Source organism: Microcaecilia unicolor, chromosome 3 (genome assembly GCF_901765095.1).
Source record: "Microcaecilia unicolor chromosome 3, aMicUni1.1, whole genome shotgun sequence".
Lineage (NCBI taxonomy): Eukaryota > Metazoa > Chordata > Amphibia > Gymnophiona > Siphonopidae > Microcaecilia > Microcaecilia unicolor.
In genome coordinates this window covers 210,410,914-210,429,782 of record NC_044033.1, presented here as the reverse complement: position 1 = coordinate 210,429,782, position 18,869 = coordinate 210,410,914, and the positions used below count along the sequence as shown (strand labels likewise).

Genomic DNA, 18,869 nt, shown 5'->3' with positions numbered 1-18,869 from the left:
ATGGATGGATGGATGGAGGTGGGGGGGTAGGGGAAGAGAGGAAAATTTCTGGGGATGGACAGAGGTGGGGGGCCGGGGAGAGAGGAGAATTTGTGGGATGGATGGCTGGATGGAGGTGGGGGCAGGGGAGAGAGGAGAATTGCTGGGAATGGATAGATGGAGGGGATAAGGGGCAAGAACAGAATTGCTGAGGATGGATGGATAGGGGCAGGGGAGAGAACAGAATTGCTGGGTATGGATGGATGGAGGGGAGAGGAGAGTTGCTGGACATGGGTGGATGGAGGGGAGGGAAGAGGAGAGAGGAAGGTTGCTGGACATGGGTGGATGGAGGGGAGGCAGGAGGCAGAGGAGGGTTGCTGGACATGGATGGATGGGGGCAAGGGCAGGAGAGAGTGAGGCTGCTGGATATGGATGGAGGAGAGGGAAGGGAGAGAGAAGAAATGCTGGACATGGATGGAGGGGAAGGAGATGAGATGAGGGGAAAGGAAGAGAGGAGAAAATTGCAAATGGATTAAGAAAATAGGCAGAAGCTGGATCCACTGGACAGTCAAGTCTACGGAGGACCCAGAGCAAGAAATGAAGAAAAAAAGGCGGAAAGTAAAGAAATAAATGGAAAGGAAGCCCTGGAAACGGAGTAAAGAGGACAGATAGCAGCAGAATCAGATACTGGGCCAGTATGATCAGAAAAACAAAGTCGCCAGACACCAAAGGTAGAAAAAATCATTTTTATTTTTATTATAATGATTGGAACATGTCCACTTTGAGAATCAGGTGCTCAACATTAAAAGTTTATATTTATTACTTATTTATGGCATTTTATCCCACTTAAACATGAATTAGATTGGAACTGAGATCATTTAATGTTTTTTTTCCTGGAGAGAGTAATACATTGCCTCCCCCTCTCCCCAGGCTCTCTCCCCGGCTATAGCCAGCTCTGCAATTTTGAGGGGAGGCGCATAGGTGGACGGGGGGGGGGGGGGGGGGGGGGGGGCGGGGTGGACCGGGGGAGAGCCTGTTGTTAAACATTTACTAGCACACCACTGTCTAGTGCCCACCCCATCCAACCTGTTGGCCCACCCAAAATTGACTTCTGGCTACGCCACTGCCACACACCACGCTGCACATACTGCAGCAGGACATGTTTATCCACTCCTACCCTAGCTGAGATAATATTTAACCATTTCTCTGACCTCATGTGCAACTTTCTTTAAATTAGTCACCTTATTTTCTAACTCTTCTTATTCTCTTACCTATCTATATGTTCCATCTTTGCTTATACCCTACGCTGTCAATTAAAATGTTCTATTACGTATTGTTGACATTGTAAGTAGTAACTATGCCATACTTTGTATTGTTATTTGAATATTTTTACTGCTGTAATTGTCTGTTGCTCATGTTTGATGTATTTTTACTGTACACCGCCTTGAGTGAATTCTTTCAAAAAGACGGTAAATAAATCCTAATAAATAAATAAATAACAAAGAAACATTTCCTGACCAGGGAGGTAACCTGTGCTTCCATAGAAACAGAACTGTCGACCTGAATGCCCCAAATCTTGAGGACAGTAAATAATGTATATTCAACTTGGTTAATAAAAATGGATTTAGGCTAGTACTTATGGCTTGCCAGAGGTACTATACTTCTTAAATAGATGGAGAATTCATTCCAGTGAATGGGAAAACAATTGTTCCAGATTCTGTCAGCAGGTATCCCTTCCTTTGAAGATTGTCCAGAATTACATTAAGTTATTGTCTGGAAAACCTGTTCTAAGCTTAATTATTTTTCCTGAAAATATTCAGCTAATTGGTTAGCTGAAAGTGATTGTTCAGAAGCTTGATTTTGGAGAATAGGTAACTTGTTAATGAATTAACAATCTGAATAATGCTTTATGTTAAGGTGGTCCTCAATCTGGGATGGTGTTTGAGGTGGTCTGGGATAGAGTTTGAGATGGTGTGGGAGTGGAGTTTGAGGTGGTCTGGGGTGGAGTTTGAGGTGGTCTATGCTGATGACTCCCAATCTACCTTTCTACCCCTGATATCTCACCTTGCATCCAAACCAAAGTTTCAGCGTGCTTGTCTGACATTGCTGTCTGGATGTCTCAACGCCACCTGAAATTAAATATGACCAAAACCGAGCTTCTCATTTCCTCCCCCCCCCCCCCCCAAAACCCACCCCCCCCCCCCCCCCCCCCCCCCCCATTTTCTATTTCTGTGATGGCTCTCTCATTCTCCCTGTCTCCTCAGCTCGAAACCTTGGGTCATCTTTGACTCTTCTCTCTCCTTCTCTGCTCATATCCAGCAGATTGCCAAGACCTGTCGTTTCTTTCTTTACAACATCCGTAAATCCGCCCCTTTCTTTCCGAGCACTCTACCAAAACCCTCATCCACACCCTTGTCACCTCTTGTTTAGACTACTGCAATCTGCTTTTTGCTGGCCTCCCACTTAGTCACCTCTCCCCTCTCCAATCGGTTCAAAACTCTGCTGCCCGTCTCATCTTCCGCCAGGGTCGCTTTACTCATACTACCCCTCTCCTCAAGACCCTTCACTGGCTCCCTATCCGTTTTCGCATCCTGTTCAAACTTCTTCTACTAACCTATAAATGTACTCCACTCTGCTGCTCCCCAGTATCTCTCCACACTCGTCCTTCCCTACACCCCTTCCCGTGCACTCCGCTCCATGGATAAATCCTTCTTATCTGTTCCCTTCTCCACTACTGCCAACTCCAGACTTCGCGCCTTCTGTCTCGCTGCACCCTACGCCTGGAATAAACTTCCTGAGCCCCTACGTCTTGCCCCATCCTTGGCCACCTTTAAATCTAGACTGAAAGCCCACTCTTTAACATGCTTTTGACTTGTAAACCCTTGTAACCACTCGCCTCCACCTACCCTCCTCTCTTCCTTCCCGTTCACATTAATTTGATTTGATTGCTTACTTTATTGTTTGTCTATTAGATTGTAAGCTCTTTGAGCAGGGACTGTCTTTCTTCTATGTTTGTGCAGCGCTGCGTATGCCTTGTAGCGCTATAGAAATGCTAAATAGTAGTAGTAGTAGTAGGTCTGGGGATGGAGTTTGAGATGGTGTAGGAGTGGAGTTTGAGGTGGTCTGGTGTGGAGTTTGAGGTGGTCTGGGGTGGCTCCAAAAACAAGTCTGCTGCTCTGGAACACTCGCACCTGTGGCAGAACTGCAGCTTACCCCCAGACCCTACGCCCCCCCCCCCCCCCGAGGTAATAAAAAACAAAACCTTGGGTTACATATGGGAAACTTTAAAATAAATTTAAAAAGCTGTCACATAATTAAAAAAACTCACACATAGGTAGTCATAAATCTCACAAGTTTTCTATTGTTTTCAATAGCATCTACGAATGTTTAGAGTCACACAATATTGCAGCTGCTGGGAGAGACAGTTTAAACTGTTTGACGTCATGCAGTCTCCTGACATAAAACCTCCTTGGGCTTATAAGTCGCTTACCATTGTGGGCTAAATATTACCCCCTAAGACACACTGATTTAAAAAAAAAAAAATCAGTTAAATACTGGGGGAGGGGGTTTGAAAAAGGTGGGTTTTCCTGAAGACCAATGTTGGACATTCAAGTCAGTAATGACCAAAGTTGAGTAGACTGGCTAATAGAATCACAGAAGTAGATTAAGTAACCAGTTCCAATTAGTGGAAGAGATCTTAGTTGGATTCTTTAACCCATGAGATCCATCCAGCCATGTCTTGCTGGGATGCAAGATGACCTACTGGGTTCTTCCCAACACTATTGTTCCATTACCCAGAATGCATCCTGAGGTCGTTTGATGGCAGGGTCATAGTAACATAGTAACATAGTAAATGACGGCAGAAAAAGACCTGCACGGTCCATCCAGTCTGCCCAACAAGATAAACTCATATGTGCTACTTTTTGTGTATACCTTACCTTGATTTGTACCTGTCCTTTTCAGGGCACAGACCGTGTAAGTCTGCCCAGCACTATCCCCGCCTCCCGCCACCGGCTCTGCCACCCAATCTCGGCTAAGCTCCTTAGGATCAGATATCACCAGAACACCCAATTCCTGAAGACTGCCATCTCTGAGCTGGTTCTCATGAGCCAGATAAAAATATGAGAATCAGGGGTGAAATGATGTTTCTTTTTGTCTATGGCCCAATCAGTTGTATAAAATGTACGGCAGAAGAAATACCCTCCTAATACTCTTCCTTCCCCCTGGTTTTGGAGGTGATGTGATCTGAACAAGAGGTAAATTGTCAACCCTGGCCTTGACCGTGAGAAATCTTGAAAGTTGTACCTCTAAAGATGATGCCAAAAGAGTCCTCTGAGGACGTCGATTTTTCAATTTTCTTGACACCAATAGTTCCAGCTCTGCAAGAATGTAAATTATAAGAAAGGAAAATGCCTTCTGATATATAACTAGACTTTTTAGCATTATATTATCTACAAAATGTTTTCTGAGAGAGAAGGTACAGAGAACATTTGTGTGTGGTATGAACCTTGCTCTATTGATTTGCAAAGTGAAGCGTGGTCTTTTAGAAAAAAAAAACTATACTAATCTATAATTCTGGCTGGTGCTGCATTTTCGGAAGCTGTGAAGCAGAGCAGTGAAGCAGGGAGACATCCGACTGAAGGTATTGCATTTATGAAGTGTTCATCTCCACGAACTTTGGATAAAATTCAGAAAGAATTAGTTTATTTTAGCCTGTGGCTGTCTCATCGTTCTGCACACCAGTTCACCCCTTTTTTCCCAAATGGTGCCCTTTTACTAAACCACGGTAGGCTCTATGTGCATGCAGCGCACGCCAAAAATGAGACTACCACCGGGCCAGTGCGCCCTTCTTGCGGTAATTTCAGATTTCGTGCATGCCCATAATGCCTGGATGAATTATTTATTTCCTCCTACGTGCACCGGTTCCGGCGGCAATCGGTGCGTGCTGACTGGTCATTGCGCGTGTAGCGCGTGAGCTTTTACTGCTAGATCAATGGGTGGCGTTAAGGGCTTAGGTCGTTTTTGGGCATGCGCTGGTTTAATTTTTACTGCAGGCCCTTTTCCCGTCCCATTAAAAAAAACAAACATTTTTGCAGATGCGATCAAAACTGGCTCGGCGTGTGCCCACTACACGCGTCTGCATTACTGCAGGCCACTTTTTACTGTGGCTTAGTAAAAGGATCCCAGAATATTGGCTGCCAGTTTCTTTACAAAACCTCTTACAAGGTCCTGGTCTTATGCCACCAAATTCAATCCTTTGAACAGTCAAAATGTTTGGCCAGCCTCCTTATACCGCACAATCCCCTATGTCCTTTTCATTCTATGTATCGTCTATTAATTGTCCCGTCATATCACCAAGTTCATTGGAAATTCATATATCATTCCTGCTTCAGTGTCACAGCATAAGTACATAAGTATTGCCATACTGGGACAGGTCCATCAAGCCCAGCATCCTGTTTCCAACAGTGGCCAATCCAGGTCACAAATACCTGGCAAGATCCCCCCAAAATACAAAACATTTTATGCTGCTTATCCCAGAAATAGTGGATTTTCCCCAAGTCCAATTTAATAATGGTCTATGGATTTTTCCTTTAGGAAGCCGTCCAAACCTTTTTAAAACTCTGCTAAGCTAACCGCCTTTACCACATTTTCTGGCAATGAATTCCAGAGTTGAATTACACGTTGAGTGAAGAAGTATTTTCTCCAATTCATTTTAAATTTACAACCTCTCCCTTTACTTGAGATTAGAATTCTCAGGGGCCTTTTTACTAAGGTATATAGGTGCCTCGAGCGTCCAACACGCGCCAAATTATAACTACCACCTGGCTATGGCGGTAATTCTATTTTTGATGCGCGTCCAAAATGCATGGCAGAAAATATTTTCCATTTTCTACCGTGTGGCGCTAACCGGGTGGTAATCGGCAGTGTACACGCACTGACGATTATCGCCAAGTCAACAGGTGGTAATAAGGTCTCACAGGCCCAAAATGGATGCCCGCTCATTTTAATTTTGCCACACATCCATTTTCAGCCACAAAAAAGGCCTTTTTTGCAGGCGCCTGGAAGCCAGGCAGAGAGAGAAAGCAGAGCCAGGTGCATGGAAGCAAAGCAATCAAGGAGCCTGCAGCCAGAGAAGAACCACACACACATGGCTAAGGGCTGTGCCAGTCAAGTGTGCATGTTGACGGGACGCCGCTTGCATTGAGGTAGGGGACATGACAAACCAGGTGTAAATCCTTGCGTTTGACTGTTGGCACACAAATGCAAGAATTCTAGAATATCACTCCTAAGTTCTGGGAATGCCCCCCCACGGCCACACCCCCTTTTAAGTTGCACGCTATAAAATTGATGCCGATCAAGTGCTGATCAACTCCAATTAACCTCAATAATTGACTGTCGGCGCCTAACTGACTAATGAGTTTGCCCGCGCATCTGGAATCCGCGACCTACATTGAACGTGGGGGATTTGGCCATGCTCCGTTGTATTTAGCCTGCCTTGCTATCCCATATATCCCTACCAGGGCTTTGAAATCATTCTCTGACCACAGGATGGTCATTTTGTCAGCTGTACATGCATGTTGATGGTCCGCTAGAGTGAAGGTGCCTCCTTCTGGTTTGCATCTATGCTATAGAATAAACTTCCCAGCTCAGTCCGAGCAGAGGAGCTGGGTATGACATTTGAGGCTGGCATAGAGGGTGGCAAAAATTTTTTTTAGGTTGGGAGGGGGTTAGTGACCACTGGGGGAGTAAGGGGAGGTCATTCCCGATACCCTCTGGTGGTCATCTGGTCAGTTTGGGCACCTTTTCATGGCTTGGTCACAAGAAAAAATGGACCAAGTAAAGTCGGCCAAGTGCTCATCAGGGACGCCCTTCTTTTTTCCATTATTGGCCGAGGACGCCCATCTTGTAATCACGCTATGGTGCCGACACGCCCCTGTGAACTTTGGTCGTCCCTGCGACAGGAAGCAGTTGAGGACACCCAAAATCGGCTTTCGATTATGCCGATTTGTGCGACCCTGAGAGAAGGACGCCCATCTCCCGATTTGTGTCGGAAGATGGGTGCCTTTTTCTTTTGAAAATAAGCCTGAAAGAAACTCTAAAAACTAGCCATGCTGGTAAGAGAGTTTCAGATCATTTCCGTGGCCTATTTTTCCAGAAGGGGGGGGGGGGTCCTCCCCCCCCCCCCCCCCCCCCCCCGTACTGTTTTCAAGTATGTTGGCTCCTGCTTCTGTTCGATTTTTGCCATGTTGGCACTGTTCTCATTATAGCCTTGTTGGCTATGGTTCAGTTCTCTTAAATAAAGCTCACCTTCTTTTATCTCTGAGTGTGAGGTCTCTCTTTCTCTACTGTTTATGACTGCCTTGCCCCACAGCCTCATCCTACCTCAGAGAGATAGCGGGGTCTCGAAGGGGCCCTTCAAACCCAATCACTACCTGGCCCTTCTTGCCCCCTCAGCTGGTGAGTCACCAGTGTGTGGCTGACTCATCTTGCTTGTCCATGAAGAAAGTGGGGTTACTTACCTTTAATGAGGGTTCTCTATGGACAGCAGGATCAATCAGCCACGCAAACCCTCCTTCCTCCCCTACGGATGAAACCACGGGACTAGCTGGGAACACCTGAGGGGGAAGGGGTTGCACAGGGGTATACATGGTGTCCTACCTACGCATGCTCAGAAGGGGTCTCTCTCTCTCTCTCTCTCTCTCTCAGAAGCTTTTCCTCTGAGCTCTGGGAGAGCTTATCCATTTCCGGGTTTGTTGGGTGACATCACCAGTGTGTGGCTGACTGATCCTGCTGTCCACAGAGAACCCTCCTTAAGGGTAAGTAACCCCACTGAGCCATCAATACAGGCCTGAGGCAGCAAAAGTTTACACTAAGCTTAACTGCTTTAAGACATTCTCTGGCAACAAATTCCAATGTTTAATTAATTTAATTGCTTAAATTGAATTCCATCCTTTTTCTATACAGTGATCCTCTGTGTTTATCACACGCATTCTTGATTTCTGTCATCGGTTTTTGTCTTCACAACCTCCTGCCGGAGTGCGTTCCAGGCATCCACCACCCTTTCTGTGAAAAGGTATTTTCTGATATTGCTCCTAAGTTTCCCACCCTGCAACCTCATCTCATGACCTCATAACATAAGAACCAACATCTGCCATTTTTGCTGGGAGCGTTAATAAACTAGCCAAAAACTTTGCATGGAAAGTGAAAATGCAAAGCCAGAAAACTCCTAATTCCTGAGATGCCTGTTAATAAGAAGAGACAGTCAACAACTTCAATCACTGAGGGACCCTTTTATGAAACAGCGGTAAGCCCAATGCAGGCTTACTGCTTTCTAAAAGGGAAGTTTGTGCACTATTTCGGTCGCTGCAAAAATATTTCCATTTTTGTAGCACAAGTGTGTACCCAGCAGTAATCGGGCAGTGCCGTGCGCTGTCCGGTTACCGCTGGATTAGCATGGGACCCCTTACCGTCACCTCAGTGGGTGGTGGTAAGTGCTCCCCCCCGAAATGGCCACACGCCAAGTGCTTCACTTGCCGCATGGCCATTTCTTGAAAAAAAAAAAAAGACCTGCCTTTTACCGGCTGCGATAAAAGGGGGCCTTGGCGCCCACCAAAAACGCAGCGCAGGCCCCCTTTTGCCGCAGCTTCGTAAAAGAACCACTGAGGCTGTCAACCTCATGGTTAAGCAGCAGGCTGAGAAGTGGAGAAGCCAGAGTTCAAATCCCAGTGTGGTTCCTTGTGACTATGGGCAAGCCACCTAACTCTCCATCGCCCTTGGTCAGTGGCCCTGAAGACCTCTGGGGTGGCCCCCGTTGTCCATCTTTTTTTTTTGCTATTCTGCCTCTGTAGGCGAACGTGGATGGGGGAGGGGGAAGAAGAGCCGCATGCTTGAAGGACAAGGCATTGCTCAACAGACAAAAGAGCATTTGGAAATGCTCATAACCTTGAGGATACCCCCCCCCCCCCCCAATGAAGGTGGGCTGGTGGGGATGGATGTCATTGACACACATTGGTCAACAGTATCGTGGTCCTGCATGGGAAGGTTTTTGGCAGCTTCATCTTTTATTTATTTATTTTAAAAATTGCTATACCGCAATACGTTCTCAGCGGTTAACAGAATATACATACATCAAAGTATATAACGAGCACAATATACTGTCAAATACAAAACTTCAACCCAAAGTGGTCCCAGCTTAAAAATTAATGAAGACCACTGCCCTAGGTACACACGTGGAGAGTAATTCTATAAAATATATGCTAATAATTACAATTTCTGACCGTCACTGGCGCTAAATCCTGAAATTCACTGCTGGGTCATATCTGGGCACTAGCATTGAATTTCCAAGTTTGCGGGGCCGGTTAATGCAGAGTTGGTTAAGTGCATAAAGATAGAACTGATTTTTATGCAGTTAACCTGGCCAGTTACGTTCTGAATATCAGCAACATATTAACCCCATGATTAAGAATGGGAACAGCAACCACAGCTGTGTAATCATCTTCCTTCTGCCTGGAAGGACCATCGGCACATCTTCCCCTGCCTAAAATAGCGGGAATTCACAAACTGGATCCTAAAGATGACATATTACCAAATAAATTTAACTCTTGCCAGGAAATGACACAAATTGTAGTCACCCTGAGATAGGAGCAGGGAAAGGGAGAAATGTGTATCAACTCTCTCTCTCTCTCTCTCTCTCTCTACCCCCAAGCCCCCAGCTAGTCTCATACTCTTTTTCCACTTTACCCCCTTCCCAAGGATGATCCAAGCATTTTCCCCCTTTCCTGACCCTATCACTGTTCACCTTCCCCCTGACCCCAGCACACTTCTCCTCCTTCTGTAAGTCACTCATATCTCCCTGACTTCTATTTCAGCCTGTTTCCTTCCTGTTTCCCAATTCTGCCTATTAACTGAGTCTTGCAGCCTCCCAGAGCTACAGGCCAAGCTCCCTTCATTCTGCCTGTTCACACAGGAGCGGAGGGGGTTAAGCAAGAATGGACACAGCAGAATAGAACACAATGTCCTGGCTTCTTTCTCCAGTTCCTGTCCTCCTCTTTGCTGCACACTGTCCAAAGGGGAGGGGATGTAACATAAAACAGCCAGACTTCTACTCTGAGATTTCCTCTATTTCACCCCCTCTAGGCCTGGTTTACACAATATAAGTAGTTGCCTAAGGTGTCCAGTATTGAAGGCACTGTACAGTCCTTGCAGCAGTTCATGCATTCAGCACACCAGCAGGAGTCCAAATGGTGCCACACCCATCTCCCTACTTTGACCCAGCTCACCACAGCAACAGTGGCGTAGCCAGACCTCAGATTTTGGGTGGGCCCAGAGCTAACATGGGTGGGCACGCACTGTCTATATAAGTATGAATAGTGTCTCTTGGGATCCTACAAAATAATGCATTAGAATTCACTTGTTGATGGATTTCTAAGTAGTCTGCCCCAGTGGCGTAGCCAGACTGCCAATTTTGGGTGGGCCTGAACCCAAAGTGGGTGGGCACAAAATTTTCTCTCTACCCCCCTCCCCCAGCAAAATGTAGTCACACTCAGATACATTTGTAACACAGGGTAAAGTGCTGCTTTTCAGTGCATCAGATTTCAGACAATTTATTTAATAGCCTAATCCTTTTCAGTGAGCTTTCAGAGGCCAAAACCTCCTGCCTCAGGTCAGTATAATGCTGTTACGGTATCCTCTCCTGACCTAAGGAAGGAAGTATTGGTCTCTGAAAATTTATTAACACCATATTACTTTATCCTAAATTAAAAATACAATTATTTTCTTTACCTTTGTTGTATGGCCATTTACTTTTTCTCATTGTGTTGCTCCCAGTCTCTAGATTCTGCTTTCCTTCGTTTTCGCTTAACTCTTCTGCCAGGGTTTCCTGGCCATTTGTCATTTTTCTCTCCTTTTTCTTTGCTTTCTTCAATATTTTTCTGCCTCTCTCTCTCTGTCCAGATTTAATTCATTCTTACTATCCATTCTTTAATTTCCTTCATCTACTTATGGCTTTTCATCTTTTTCTCACCCTTGTTCTCCCCATGCCCCTTCCTCTTATTCTCCAGTCTTTCACTACTCTCCTTTTCCATCCAGCAGCTCTCTTCTTTCTCTCCCCATCCTTCCAGTGTCTCCCCTCTCTCTCCCCATCCTTCCAGTAGTCTCCCCTCTTTCTTTCTGCATCCTTCCATCCAGTGTCACCTCTTTCTCCCTACCCTTCCATCCAGCGTCTTCCCTCTTTCTCTCCCCATCCTTCCACCCATCTACCCTCTCTTCTGATCCTTCCATCTAATGTCTCTCTCTCCCTCCTTCTAACCAGTGTCTATCTCTCTACCCTTTTCTGTTCAGTGTCCCTTCTCTCTCCACATCCTTCCAGTCTCGCCCCTTTCTCTCTGCATCCTTTGATCCATCTCCCCTCTTTCTCTCCCCATCCTTCCATCCAGTGTCTCTCTTCCTATCCATCCGTTTTCCCTCTTTCTCTGCCATCCTTCCATCCGTTTTCCCTCTTTCTCTGCCATCCTTCTGTCTGTTTTCCCTCTTTCTCTCCCCAACCTTCCGTTTTCCCTCTTTCTCTGCCATCCTTCCGTCTGTTTTCCCTCTTTCTCTCCCGATCCTTCCGTTTTCCCCCTTTCTCTGCCATCCTTCCATCTGTATTCCCTCTTTCTCTCCCCATCCTTCCGTTTTCCCTCTTTCTCTGCCATCCTTCCGTCTGTTTTCCCTCTTTCTCTCCCGATCCTTCCGTTTTCCCTCTGTCTCTCCCATCCTCCTATCTGTTTTCCCTCTTTCTCTCCCCATCCTTCCGTTTTCCCTCTTTCTCTGCCATCCTCCTATCTGTTTTCTCTCTTTCTCTCCCCATCCTTCTGTTTTCCCTTTCTCCCCAGTCCCCATCCTGCCATCCGTTTCCCCTCTTTCTCTCCCCATCCTTCTGTTTTCCCTCTTTCTCTGCCATCCTTCAGTCTGTTTTCCCTCTTTCTCTCCCGATCCTTCCGTTTTCCCTCTTTCTCTGCCATCCTCCTATCTGTTTTCCCTCTTTCTCTCCCCATCCTTCTGTTTTCCCTCTTTCTCCCCAGTCCCCATCCTGCCATCCGTTTTCCCTCTTTCTCCCCAGTCCCCATCCTGCCATCCGTTTTCCCTCTTTCTCTCCCCATCCTTCTGTTTTCCCTCTTTCTCCCCAGTCCCCATCCCTGCCATCCATTTTCCCTCTTTCTCCCCAGTCCCCATCCTGCCATCCGTTTTCCCTCTTTCTCTCCCCATCCTTCTGTTTTCCCTCTTTCTCCCCAGTCCCCATCCTGCCATCCGTTTTCCCTCTTTCTCTCCCCATCTTTCCGTTTTCCCTCTTTCTCCCCAGTCCCCATCCTGCCATCCGTTTTCCCTCTTTCTCTCCCCATCCATCCGTTTTCCTTCTTTCTCCCCAGTCCCCATCCCTGCCATCCATTTTCCCTCTTTCTCCCCAGTCCCCATCCTGCCATCCGTTTTCCCTCTTTCTCTCCCCATCCTTCTGTTTTCCCTCTTTCTCCCCAGTCCCCATCCTGCCATCCGTTTTCCCTCTTTCTCTCTCCATCCTTCCGTTTTCCCTCTTTCTCCCCAGTCCCCATCCTGCCATCCGTTTTCCCTCTTTCTCTCCCCATCCTTCCGTTTTCCTTCTTTCTCCCCAGTCCCCATCCCTGCCATCCGTTTTCCCTCTTTCTCCCCAGTCCCCATCCTGCCATCCGATTCAGGCCCGCCAGCCCCAGCTACAAACAGAAGAAGCGCTCAGCTGATTGAGCTGAGCGCCGCCACCAACGCTAAAGACAAGAAAAAAATGTTTAAAAAAAAAAAGCGTGGCACCGCAAGCAGCCTCGAAGCATTGGCTGCTGGCTTTGCAGGCTCCTCCCGTCTCTTACGTCACTGCCCCTGCTTCGCTCCAGGGGCAGTGACATAAGAGATGGGAGGAGCCTGCAGAGCCAGCAGCCAATGCTTCGAGGCTGCCTACGGTGCCGCGCTTTTTTTTTTTTTAACATTTTTTTCTCATTGTTAACGTTGGCGGCGGCGTTCAGCTCAATCAGCTGAGTGCTTCTTCTTTTTGTAGTGCCGGCCCTGCTGCTCAACAGGAAAAGCAGCAGTGGCCGGCAATGGGAGCAATGGGAGTGGGCGGGCCAGAGCTGAAATTGGGTGGGCCTGGGCCCACCCAGGCCCACCCGTAGCTACGCCCCTGGTCTGCCCAACAACTGCCCTGCATCAGTATAACCACATACATACTTAAAGGAAAAATTGATATTTTTAAATATAATTAACATTATCCCACAATCTCTCCACTGCAAAATGCTATACACAGACTTGTGCAAAAACACACTCATATCCTTACTAAATCATAACAGCACTAATTCCAAGGACAGGACAAGCTACAACCTTATGCTTGAAAAGGCAGAACTGTAATTACACTAGGCTCTAAAACACCAATACACTAGCTCGTGAAAAAAAAAAGCAAAACAAAAAGGGCTGCAAATACTACACGCTATCAGAATACTGCACCTTGATCACACATGAACAACACATGACACAACGGACATGACACAAGGAACTAGAAATCAAAAAATATGAAGGCAAAATACTGAACTGGAAAGTTAACTCAAGAAGTCAGACTCAGCATGCAGCAATACCAGAAAAATTGAAACTTACATGGAAAATATCACAGATGCACATTTCCAAAAGCTAGTTCTCATACAGTCCCAAACACATATATCTTAAGTCCAGTATTATAACATTTTAATTAGTGGTGTCATTATATATGTTAATCAAGCAATATATTTTATACTTTATACGGGGATCTTCAGATTTCAAGATCGTTTCCACCATATGGGGAATTTTCCCCAGTTCTAATGGTGTTCCTTATATCTTCATGGATCAACCCGATTTTATGATTTTTTTATTCTTGTTCATTTAATCTATATCTTATTTAGCTCTCTCATTAAATTCCAAATATTATTTAACATTACTTAGCTTCAATTAGTTAGCAGTAGAGCAGCAATTTTTCTTTCAAATCAAACCTCCGCCGACTTGGCCAGGTTTCGTTTATACTTCGTCAGGGAAGAGGTTTGCTACAATAAAAACAATAATATTAAAAAAGTTTAACATATATTTTTCATAGTTCCACATTCTTATTTAATTCATCAAACTATTTACCATTTTGTGTTCACTTCCGTGTCCCAGAAAAAATGGCTGCGGCGTTCTCTAACGCTACTACAATTTAAATAGACCTCAGCTGATTCTAAATACTCTAATCTGATTGGATTCCATACCTCTACTAACCACCAATCAGATGAGAGACCACCAATCCAATTCAGAATTCAACCCATAGGGTTGTAATGAATGTAATTGAAAAATCATCTTTTGTTCTTTATAATTCAAAAGAAAACCAGCATTACCACCCTCCCAACCCAGCTGGATGTGATCTATAATTCTCCATTTGATGTCTGCTATTTGATGGTTTTTGTCTATCCAATGTTGAACAATCGGAGCAGACATTATTTTGGTCTTAATATGGGATTTATGTTCATTTCCAAAAGCTGACATATTCCAATTAATAAATTCTGAATAAAATACTTTTTCTACCTTTGTTGTCTGATCTATTCGCTTTGGTCCCAGTGTCTTCTGTTTTATGCAGTGTCTTCTTTCCATTTGATATTTTTTCTCTCACCATGTCCACCATCCTCCTGTGTCCTTATGTGTCCTGTCTACCACCTGTAGCCCTGTCCCTATCCTTCCTCGAGTTTCAGTATCTGCCCTCAACGTGTTCCAAACCAGCCCTTAAACTCAGCAATTTTCCCTCCATCCATATCCAGCATTTCTCCTCACTCCCCTCCATCCATGTGCATCTACTTCCTCTGTCTTCCCTCCCCTCCATCCATGTCCAGCATTTCTCCTCTCTCCCTTCCCCTCCATCCATGTGCATCTCCTTCCTTTGTCTTTCCTTCCCTCCATCCTTGTCCAACATTTTTCCTCTCTTCTCTGCCCTCCACTCCATTCATGTCCAGCATTTCTTCTCTCTTCCCTCCCCTCCATCCATGCGCATCTCCTCCCTGACTTCTCTCCCTTCCCTCCATCCATCCGTCCAGCAACTCTCCATTCTCCCCTGCCCTCTCCTCCATCCACCCATATCCAGCAAATGTCCTCTGTCCTCTGCATTCATCCATCCATGTTCAGCAATTCTCCTCTCTCCCCTGCCCTCCCCTCCCTCCATCCATCCATGTCCAGCAACTCTCCATTCTCCCTTGCCCTCGCCTCCATCCATCCTCTCTCCCCTTTCCCCTCCATCCATCCATGTCCAGCAATTCTCCTCCTTCCCCTGCCCTCTGCTCCATGTCCAGCAATTTCTATTCTCTCCCCTGCCCTCCTCTCCATCCATCCATCCATATCCAGCAACTCTCATTCTCCCCTGCCTTCGCCTCCATCCATCTCCAGCAAATTTCCTCTCTCCCCTGTCCCCTCCATCAATCCCTGTTGTCCAGCAATTCTCCTCTCTCCCCTGCCCATCCTGTTTCTTTCCATCCCCTTCCCCATTCTATCCGGCGTCTCCCCCCCCCTCCCCCTTCGCAGCATCTCCCCTCTCTTAATAAAGAATGACAACATGGATGCAGCAGCTCACAGGTTTGCTTGCTGTGTTATGAGTGAACGGCGATGGCTGCGCGGGGGAGTGGAAAGATATTTACCAAATGGCGCTTCCTTCCTTACAGTGGACTAGATGGGCTGGCTCACTTTCACTCCACTCCCGAAGTTGCAGCGGCGGGCAGGCAGGCGTAAAAGCAACAAGCAGCCAGGCTTGACTCCATCCTTCGCTTCCTGCCCTCTCTCTGCGCCGTCCCGCCTTCCTCTGATGTCATTTCCTTTTGGGCGGGCGGGACACTGAGAGGGCAGGAAGTGAAGGACAGAGTCGAGCCTGGCTGCTTGCTGCTTTTACGCCCGCCTGCTTGCCACTGCGGGCAAGAAGACTAAGTCGTCATCGTCGTCGTTTGGGGGGGCAATGCAACCCCTCCCCCCCCCCCCAGTCTACACCCATGGCTGAGAGAGGGAGAAAAAAACAGGCACCATGTCGGGTCTTGCTGTTGCTGGTCTGGAGGCATCTGCAGCCACACCAGCACTGATTGGAAGGTCGCAAAAGACTGGGTGGGCCTGGGCCCACCCAGGCCCACCTGTAGCTACGCCCCTGCACAACAATGAAAAGAAGTTACTACAATGTCTAGGACCTGTTGTACACTAAAAAACACAAAAAGGTGTAATTGACAAGAGATGGTGGGAGTGTGCTTGGCCCATTATCTGGCCTGAAGCCAGTAGGCAGAGCCTGAATGTATTTTGAGTGTATCAAGATGGCAGCTGCATGGTAGGGAAGCAATTAAACCTCCTTGAGTGTACACGGCTTCAGCCTTGTCACATGACGCCGTCTCCTGTCAATTAAACCTCCTTGAAAAAAAATCTATTCCTCACATAGGTGTCCTTAGTAACCAAAAGCATTTGCAGAGAAGGAGATGGAACTTTTGCAGGGTTTGTGAATGTGCCTCAGTCCATAATCCTTGTGCTAATTTCTTTCCACTGCAGCAGTGGGCTGAGGGAAAGGAAGGAACAGGGAGAATGAATGAGGGAAGGAGGTGTGGAGAAGAAGAGGACATGGGTCGGATTGACCCTGGGAGGGCTAAAATAGTAGTAAATAGTAGTAGTAGTAGGTCCCTCACTCTCCAGTGTACAAGGAACTGGAGTTCAAATGGGCATCACAGTCTCAGATCCTGTCTTGTCCCCACTCCGTCCACAGTTCAAAACAGCAGCGGTGGTGGTCCAAGGAAGGAGGAAAAGAAACCAAGGGTTCATCTTGGTGTGCTGCTGTGGCTCGGAAAGTGAATAGAATGTTAGGTATTATTAGGAAAGGTATGGAAAACAGGTGTGAGGATGTTATAATGCCGTTATATCGCTCCATGGTGCGACCGCAAATTGAGTATTATGTCCAATACTGGTCGCCGCATCTCAAGAAAGATATAGTGGAATTGGAAAAGGTGCAGTGAAGGGCGACTAAAATGATAGCGGGGATGGGACGACTTCCCTATGAAGAAAGACTAAGGAGGCTAGGGCTTTTCAGCTTGGAGAAGAGACGGCTGAGGGGAAACATGATAGAGGTATATAAAATAATGAGTGGAGTGGAACAGGTGGATGTGAAGCGTCTGTTCACGCTTTCCAAAGATACTAGGACTAGGGGGCATGCGATGAAACTACAGTGAAGTAAATTTAAAACAAATCGGAGAAAATATTTCTTCACCCAACGCGTAATTAAACTCTGGAATTCGTTGCTGGAGAACATGGTGAAGGCGGTTAGCTTGGCAGAGTTTTAAAAGGGGTTAGACGGTTTCCTAAAGGACAAGTCCATAAACCACTACTAAATGGGAAAAATCCACAATTCCAGGAATAACATGTATAGAATGTTTGTATGTTTGGGAAGCTTGCCAGGTGCCCTTGGCCTGGATTGGCCGCTGTCGTGGACAGGATGCTGGGCTCGATGGACCCTTGGTCTTTTCCCAGTGTGGCATTACTTATGTACTTATGTACCAAGGAATTTTTACTGCGGAATGACTGTACATGCAGCAGTTGTCTGCAGGATGGCTCTGGCTCCAGCTCCAAAAGGAGATTTTACTTGGACTTTTGCTCTCTTAAATTCATTTGGAAGATTGAGTTGACTCCTGATGAAGGTTTGTGCCGAAACTCAGTCAAGTAGGTCCTCAATAAAAACTCCTTGGTGAACCCTTGGTTTCTTTTTCGACTTTCTTGGACCACCACTGCTGTTCTTTTGGACTTTTGCTTTTTTTTTTTTTTTTTGGCGGAGGTTTCCTCCTTTTTTTTTAATGTCCCCACCCCATATCAATTTGTGCAAATTAATGGACTCTGTATAAAACCCAGAGATTCTAGGTATGCCTCTGCGCTTGGATTGACCACCTGGGCCGAGCTAAAGGTGCTGCTACAGGCTGGAACTGTGAGCGACCCGCTGAACAGAACCTGAAGCGCTTAACGCTGTGAATGCTGAGAACTTGCTGAACTGAGCCAGAGGTGCTATGGCAGAACTGCCGCGTTATCCAGTTCCAGGACGGATATGAATTAGCCAGACCTGGCTTTTTGAACTTACATCCCAATGCATGCTGGTGTTTAGAGTCCCTGAGCCAGGGGCGTAGCCAGACAACAGATTTTGGGTGGGCCTAGGCAAGAAGTGGGTGGGCACCAAGTATTCTCCCCCACCACCAAAAAAAATATCTCAGTTGGTGGGATAACACTTCTTTCCACCTTGGCAGTCTGTATCAAGCATGCACTAAAAACTGAGAATGTGCAGGTGCCATCATGGAGAGCAGCGTTTTCATTACCATCAGCTGGCAGAGATTGGGATCCCCACCAGATACCACTAAACATGTGCTACTGTTGGGTGGGCCTGAGCCCTAAGTGGGTGGGCCCCGGCCCACCCAGGCCCACCTGTGGCTACGCCACTGCCCTGAGCTTGTCAGAAATCCGGCACTGGACTGAAATCTCCCTCCTACAATTGGGTCAGTTGGCAGCGAAGTCCTGTGATTAGTGTTGAGGTCTAGAGACCAGACTTCATTTGAATAATTTGCATTCCACCTTGTTGTGATCTCAGGTTTCCGCTGACTGATATCTCAGTTTCCCTGCTCAAGCAACCAGGTAGATTAAAGAGCGTCCAGGTGTGGAGGAAAGAACCCAGATATCATCAAGCCTCAGTCCCTCACTATTTCATCGCATCGACCAAAAAAGGACCAGAGGAATGAATATCTTACATCTGTATTTTGGGATGCTAAAGATCTCACTTGTAGCAGGTAAGAAGTTTTGCAGTACCCGATGTGTGATGGAGCAGTGTGTGTGGGTGTTACACTAGTCAT

General features: G+C 46.5%; 1 protein-coding gene across 1 annotated transcript in view; it reads left to right on the top strand.

Annotated features, from left to right (window-relative positions):
• Positions 1–18,869, top strand: part of LOC115466230 (C-type mannose receptor 2-like) — a 60,049-nt gene that overhangs the window by 26,722 nt on the left and 14,458 nt on the right. Inside the window, exon 2 of the mRNA XM_030197359.1 lies at positions 18,611–18,806. The gene's annotated coding sequence lies outside the window, so the exon portion shown is untranslated. The remainder of the gene's footprint in view (positions 1–18,610; positions 18,807–18,869) is intronic.